General features: G+C 46.5%; 1 long non-coding RNA gene across 2 annotated transcripts; it reads left to right on the top strand.

Moving 5' to 3' along the window:
* The first annotated feature begins 756 nt into the window (after positions 1-756).
* LOC129820800 (uncharacterized) lies at positions 757-5442 on the top strand. Of its 2 annotated transcripts, none has more exons than XR_008754242.1 (4): positions 757-1089; positions 1934-1982; positions 2093-3521; positions 3788-5442. It is a non-coding gene; the product is annotated as an uncharacterized LOC129820800 (long non-coding RNA). The 2 variants fall into 2 exon arrangements; XR_008754243.1 differs by having other exon boundaries at positions 1934-1979.
* The last annotated feature ends 1643 nt before the right edge of the window (positions 5443-7085 follow it).

The following is a 7085-nucleotide window of genomic DNA, read 5'->3' on the forward strand; positions in this document are numbered from 1 at the left end:
ATGACTATGCATTTCAAGATTCCCGTGTGTTTTAAATCTACAGTACTTTCAAACAACTTTTTATAATTTATATTGCCAACTGGCAGGTGTCCCAAATCTAGAACATGAACCCTTCCCTGCTGCTCCCCTCTTTCTTCTGATGGTGAACTCTTGAACTCTAGAACCCTAGAACCAAGACTCTCCTCTCCCAGCCCTCAATCAGTCAAGTATCAAATTAATTAGATGGAAGAAATTAAGCTACCAGACCTTACAAGCTACTTGTAACCAACAATCTTTCATATAATTAGTTTTGACCCAATCAAAGCCTTTTGAAAGTAGAAGGCTCTCATTGGCTAACATGACTCATCCTGCCCTTTGGTCTTGGTCAATGAGAGTCAGATTCAGAGATGTATTTCCATATCACCTGTACATGATTGCATCCTCTTGTCATATTATGTCAATACTCAACCATATTTTATGTGTTTTGTTATTATTCTTCCCAAATGCTCATTCATAAATACAGTATAAGCAGGACTCATTGTGGAATAAGACAGAGTTTGGAGACCAATTTGGCTGGAGAGTTCTCTGGTTGTAGTCCCTAGTTTATGATGAGTAAACAGACCAAAACTATTCCCCTCACCTCCCAGTCCCCATACTGTGTAACTCATTCAATAAAATAATTTCTATAACATATCATGCATTTTCATAACTGTGTCCTAGATATATGATATGATGTCATATTGGTGGCAGCGTTGGGATACAGGCTACAGTTAGTCTGGGTACCAGTCTGTTTAGCTAACATTCCACTCTGTATTCCGTGTCATATGCCAAAGTTTAGCAGAAAGTTTAGCTAAACAGACTTCTATGGGCACGGGTAAGCCTCGAGCAAGGAGCGAACAACCACTGTAGACACAGATCTCAGTTATTTAACGTTAATTATTACAGACAGATCTGGCATTTCTCCATCTGGAAATTACTACTTACAACACAACTGCAATTATTTGATTTTATATTTGTCCAAGATGGCTAGCTGCAAAGCTAGCAAGCGAGTTAATTTAAGATGCCTCTTGATCCAGTTCGCCAGCAGAGCAGCCCTCGCCAAAAAGACAGGTATGTCACTTTTGCTTTAAGAACTTTCTAATCACCTCTAAAGTTGTTTGGTATGCAATCGCACTAGCTACATATATTTAGCTGAAAATACTTGATGAAATGGATTGTTTCTTTGTAGCTAGCTATCTAGCTTGGTTGTAGGCTGTAGGTTACAGTAGGCAAGTACAGTAACATTGCAGTAGCTAGCTAACGTTACACCTTTACTGAACGACAACAATATAGCCTGAACACTGTTCTGTCTTGCTAGTTGGGCTTAGAAATTGACAAATGAACATATGGAGAGATCACACATACATGCAGCTGTGGTGGTGTCGCTTTTTTTGTAGCTATCTACCTGCTTTAAATAGTGAAAATACTCCAGCCTTTGGTGCTCTCGAGTGGCGCAGTGGTCTAAGGCACTGCATCTCAGTGCTAGACGCCTCACTACATACACCCTGGTTCGAATCCAGCTGTATCACAACCGGCCGTGATTGGGAGTCCCATAGGGCAGCGCAGAATTGGGCCAGCGTCGTCCGGGTTTGACCGTCATTGTAAATAATAATTCGTTATTAACTGACTTGCCTAGTTAAATAAAGGTTGAATAAAATAAACAGCAGGTCTCCCATGAACAAGTGATGTTGACCTCAATGGGACAACCAGGTAATTAAAGCTACAATGTTCTGTGCATTCTCACTAGATAGAAGTGTGTGGTGCAAGGTTCAGTGGAAGATTTTCAAAAGAAAATAGATAATGATAGTCTCTGCAATTTTCAGTCAGATGAGACACCTGGTCTCATTCATTTACAGATTGAGAATGATTTCCATATCTGTTATTGCTAACGGTGTTGCTTTTAATAAACACACAGTAAACCAAAAGCTGCCACCATTGCAGTGGGTGCCGGATAGACAATGGTGGTAAATATCTCATTCAAATTTTATTTAATTCATTAATGTGGCCACTTAATTTACTCTATGGTTATCGTTATAAGTTATGCATACTTAATGTTAATATTCCTTTACCATAGGTCCTTCATTCTCGAATGTGAAGCCGACGGACCCTAGCAGGAAGGACCAGAGAAAAGTGTTTGGTTAAGGTATGACTTCATATTGAGTCAAATGTAATTCCACTCAAGTTCAGATTTAGATTTAGAGTGACTGACATTAATTGGAATGTAAAAAGCATGAGCTGGCGCACACACAGATAAAATACTTTTCTGTCGAGGTGGTGACTAACGGTGAATAAACTGTAAGCTATAATATATATATATAAACTCCCAGTCATTTATTGGGTAAAACACCAATGTTTCGGCATCACTGTGCCTTCTTCAGGGTAATGTCATGAATGATTGAACCAGGTTATGTAGACAAACAGTGCAATTAGTGCAACCAATGACAATAGTGAGCGGTGTGACAAAATTATTAGGTTAATAAGAATGAATTGAGTGAAACAGTTAAAAGACAATAGTTTACAGCATGTTGAATATATTAGGCTATTATTATCATATGGCAACATAGTTAAATATTGTACATAATATTAGCATACACAATTGTAATAAAACATGTGTTACATGAAATCTTTTGGTTCAACCATAATGCATAATAGCATCATCAACAGGGGGAACATATTGGGTGTACGCTGATAAGCTGTAGAAAGAATATATTCATTGGTAAGACTTGTTCATAAAAAACAAGAATAATTGTTCATGAGAAGGGCCTGAGATCAAAGTCAATATACAGAGCACTAAGGGTCAATGTTTTTGAATTGGAACATGAGCAGGCTTATTAGTCTATACTCAAGTGGAACAACAGATGGATTCATTAGTCAACAACGGTTGTGTCAATGAATGCATATTACAAAGGTTGAGAGGTGCGTACACACTTCCAATGTGGCCTACATCTGTTATTAAACTTGAGTGATGACTAAGCCCTAAAGGTTGTGAAACTTCACATGATTAAGCCTATATCAGTTAAGATCGGAATGTTTGCTATCCTACTTACTGTACACTGTTGATAGTACTTGATGCCAAAGCTAATCACTGAATATCCTACTACAAGGAATCAGTCAGGTTGCTAAACGTCTGTATCGTATGAACACACACACCAGGGGTTGTCAGGGCGAATACTCTAAGCAGTCAGGAAAAGATCGTATTGTGCTTTTAGTGACTGAATGGAACAAAAAAGAAACAGCACAGCAACATGATCGCTCCGCCGCTCACTCACATAGTTTAGCTTCATGATCATTCTCATTTAAGGTAATTGGGCCTCTATTTTAGGAGAGGAATGACATGCATGACCTTCTGTCTCTCCTCTCTACTGAGACCGATCTGGCCGCAGCATCGCAGGCCCAGCTCTAACAGTGGTCTTCCCAACCGGCTGTCTTGTTCTGCTCCCCTTTGGCAACAGCTACTGCCACAACAAAAGAGGATTGCTCTGAAGAGTACCTGCTGGATACAGGTAATTGAAATGATATCACACGCACGCACGCACGCACGCACGCACACACACACACACACACACACACACACACACACACACACACACACACACACACACACTTGAAGTTTGCACTGTCGGTTAGGGGCTCATAAGTAAGCATTTCACTGTAAGGTCTGTTGTATTCGGCGCATGTGACTAATTCTATTATATTTGAACATTTGATTTGATTCAGGTTAGTGTACAGTAAAAGCTTTGTCATTAAAATAATATTGTGCCTCTTTTAGAGCACACCTCGGCCAGCCACACCACCACTGCCCTTGACAGCTTCTCCACTGGGCCCATCAAGAGATGAGGTCGCGTCTTCATCTTGTTCCACGACCGCTGGACAGAGCCCATTAGAGCTGCCAGTGATGGGCTACTGGCCAATCCTCACGGGGAAGAAGATATCCTGAAGCGGGTGAATCTGCTCTGCTCTTAACACCACCCCAGAGAAGCTCCTAGAGACACACAGCTGTGGCATTATGTTACTGTAGAGAGTGAAACAGTCAGTGTCCCAGTCATGTCCTCAGTCATGTCCCCTGCCACCTGCACTTACCCAGCAGAAGGCCTCACCTACTCAACGTTTCCATTTGAGGATTTAGCTTCCGCTGCCTCCTTTCAATGGGCTCTGTCTCTCAATTGTTCGCGGATGATGTGTCTCCTTTTGGGCAGCTCACAGTAAGGGTCTGGGTGGGTCCTCGTTGTCTTTTGGTCTGATGGAAATTTCCTTCATGCTTCATGAAATGTGCCACCAGTTTTCCTCGCAGACCCTCACTGGAAAGCTCCGCAGGCAGAATCAATCATCCGGTTCTTGATGCCAAATTGTCTTGGAAATTACCACCAGGGACTCAAAGTCAAACTTAAACGAATCATTATTTATTGTCAGTTAACTGGAGAAGTTCCAACAAACTTAATGCACCATAGTACACGTTGGTCGGGAGCTCTCCGGGGCAGTCCCGTTAGTTCTCTTATATACTGCTTACACAGACAAGTTATATTTGCATGATTTACATTATACATTATTCCTGATTAATTCATTTGGTTATTGCTTAAACTATCAAAGGAGGTTCTATCAAAATACGTCATAAGTAAGCGAAATGAACACATAAAACCAGACACTTCTGTCACGTTCCTGACCTATTTATGTTAGTTTTTGTGTGTTAGTTGGTCAGGACGTGAGGTTGGGTGGGCATTCTATGTTATCTGTTTCTATGTTGGTTTCGGTTTGCCTGGTATGGCTCTTGATTAGAGGCAGGTGGTTTGCGTTTGCCTCTAATTAAGAGTCATATTTAGGTAGGGCATTCTCACTGTTTGTTTGTGGGTGATTGTCTCCTATGTCTGTATGTATGTTCGTACCACATGGGACTGTAGCGTTTGTTTGTTTCGTTTCGTTTCGATGTCGTCCGTTTCCTGTACGTAAGTTTATGTTTAGTTATGTAAGTTTATGTTCAGGTTTCGTTCAACGTCGTTTTGTTATTTTGTAGTTTTTCAAGTGTTTGTTTCGTTTCGTGTTGCCACCTTTATCGTTGTTTAATAAAGATGGCTTATTTCCCAAAGCCTGCGTTTTGGTCTTCAGATCCCTCTCTCCTCACCTCATCTGAGGATGAGGAAAGCGACACCCGTGACAGAATCACCCACCTACACGCTAAGACCAAGCGGCAAGGGAAAACGAAACGGAGTAAGGGACAGGAGAGAAAGGAGCAATGGACATGGGACGATGTTTTGGATGGAAAGGGTTGCTACACTTGGGAGGAGATCCTGGCTGGGAGGGATCGCCTCCCATGGGAACAGGTGGAGGCATTGAGGAGAGCAGAGGCTACCTGGGAGAGGAACCGGAGCTATGAGGGAACGCGTCTGGCACGGAAGCCGAAAAAGCCCGTAAGTAATTCCCAAAAATTTCTTGGGGGGGGGCTAGGAGATAGTGGGCCAAGGGCAGGTAGGAGACCTGCGCCCACTTCCCAGGCTTACCGTGGAGAGCGGGAGTACGGGCAGGCGCCGTGTTACGCAGTAGAGCGCACGGTGTCTCCTGTACGAGTGCATAGCCCAGTGCGGGTTATTCCACCTCCCCGCACTGGGAGGGCTAGATTGGGTATTGAGCCAGGTGTCATGAGGCCGGCTCAACGCGTCTGGTCTCCAGTGCGTCTCCTCGGGCCGGCATACATGGCACCGGCCTTACGCATGGTTTCTCCGGTTCGCCTACATAGGCCGGTGCGGGTTATTCCACCTCCCCGCACTGGTCGGGCAACCGGGAGCATTCAACCAGGTAAGGTCGGGCAGGCTCAATGCTCAAGAGAGCCAGTACGCCTCCACGGTCCGGTATTTCCGGCACCACCTCCCCGCCCCAGCCTAGTACCTACAGTGTATACACTACGCACTAGGCTACCAGTGCGTATCCTGAGCCCTGTTCCTCCTCCACGCACTCTCCCTGTAGTGCGTGTATCTAGCCCGGTGCCTCCAGTTCCGGCCCCACGCACTAAGCTACCAGTGCGTCTCCAGAGCCCTGTACACACTGTATATTCTCCCCCTACTAATCCTGATGTGCTTGTCCTCAGCCCGGCGTCACCAGTGCCGGTACCACGCATCAGGGGTAGAGTAGGCTTTGAGAATACAGTGTGCCCTGTCCCTGCTCCCCGCACTAGTAGGAAGGTGCTTATCCTTAGCCCGGTGCCTCCAGTTCCGGCACCACGCACCAGGTCTACAGTGCACCGTATCCGGCCAGAGCCATCCGTCTCCCCAGCGCCATCTGAGCCATCCGTCTCCCCAGCGCCATCTGAGCCATCCGTCTCCCCAGCGCCATCTGAGCCATCCGTCTCCCCAGCGCCATCTGAGCCATCCGTCTCCCCAGCGCCATCTGAGCCATCCGTCTCCCCAGCGCCGTCTGAGCCATCCGTCTGCCAGGAGCCTGCAAAGCCGCCCGTCTGCCATGAGCCTGCAAAGCCGCCCGTCTGCCATGAGCCTACAGAGCCGTCAGCCAGACAGGAGCCGCTAGAGCCGTCAGCCAGACAGGAGCCGCTAGAGCCGTCAGCCAGACAGGATCTGCCAGAGCCGCCAACCAGACAGGATCTGCCAGAGCCGCCAACCAGACAGGATCTGCCAGAGCCGCCAACCAGACAGGATCTGCCAGAGCCGCCAACCAGACAGGATCTGCCAGAGCCGCCAACCAGACAGGATCTGCCAGAGCCGCCAACCAGACAGGATCTGCCAGAGCCGCCAGCGAGCCATGAGCAGCCAGAGCCGTCAGAGCGCCATGAGCAGCCAGAGCCGTCAGAGCGCCATGAGCAGCCAGAGCCGTCAGAGCGCCATGAGCGTCGAGAGCCGTCAGCCTGCCATGAGCGTCGAGAGCCGTCAGCCTGCCATGAGCGTCGAGAGCCGTCAGCCTGCCATGAGCGTCGAGAGCCGTCAGCCTGCCATGAGCGTCGAGAGCCGTCAGCCTGCCATGAGCGTCGAGAGCCGTCAGCCAGCCATGAGCATCGAGAGTCGTCAGTCAGCCATGAGCTGCCCTTCAGCCTGAAAAGGCTAGATACCCAGAACTGCCCATCAGTC

The sequence above is a fragment of the Salvelinus fontinalis genome, chromosome 23 (genome assembly GCF_029448725.1).
Source record: "Salvelinus fontinalis isolate EN_2023a chromosome 23, ASM2944872v1, whole genome shotgun sequence".
Taxonomy (NCBI): domain Eukaryota; kingdom Metazoa; phylum Chordata; class Actinopteri; order Salmoniformes; family Salmonidae; genus Salvelinus; species Salvelinus fontinalis.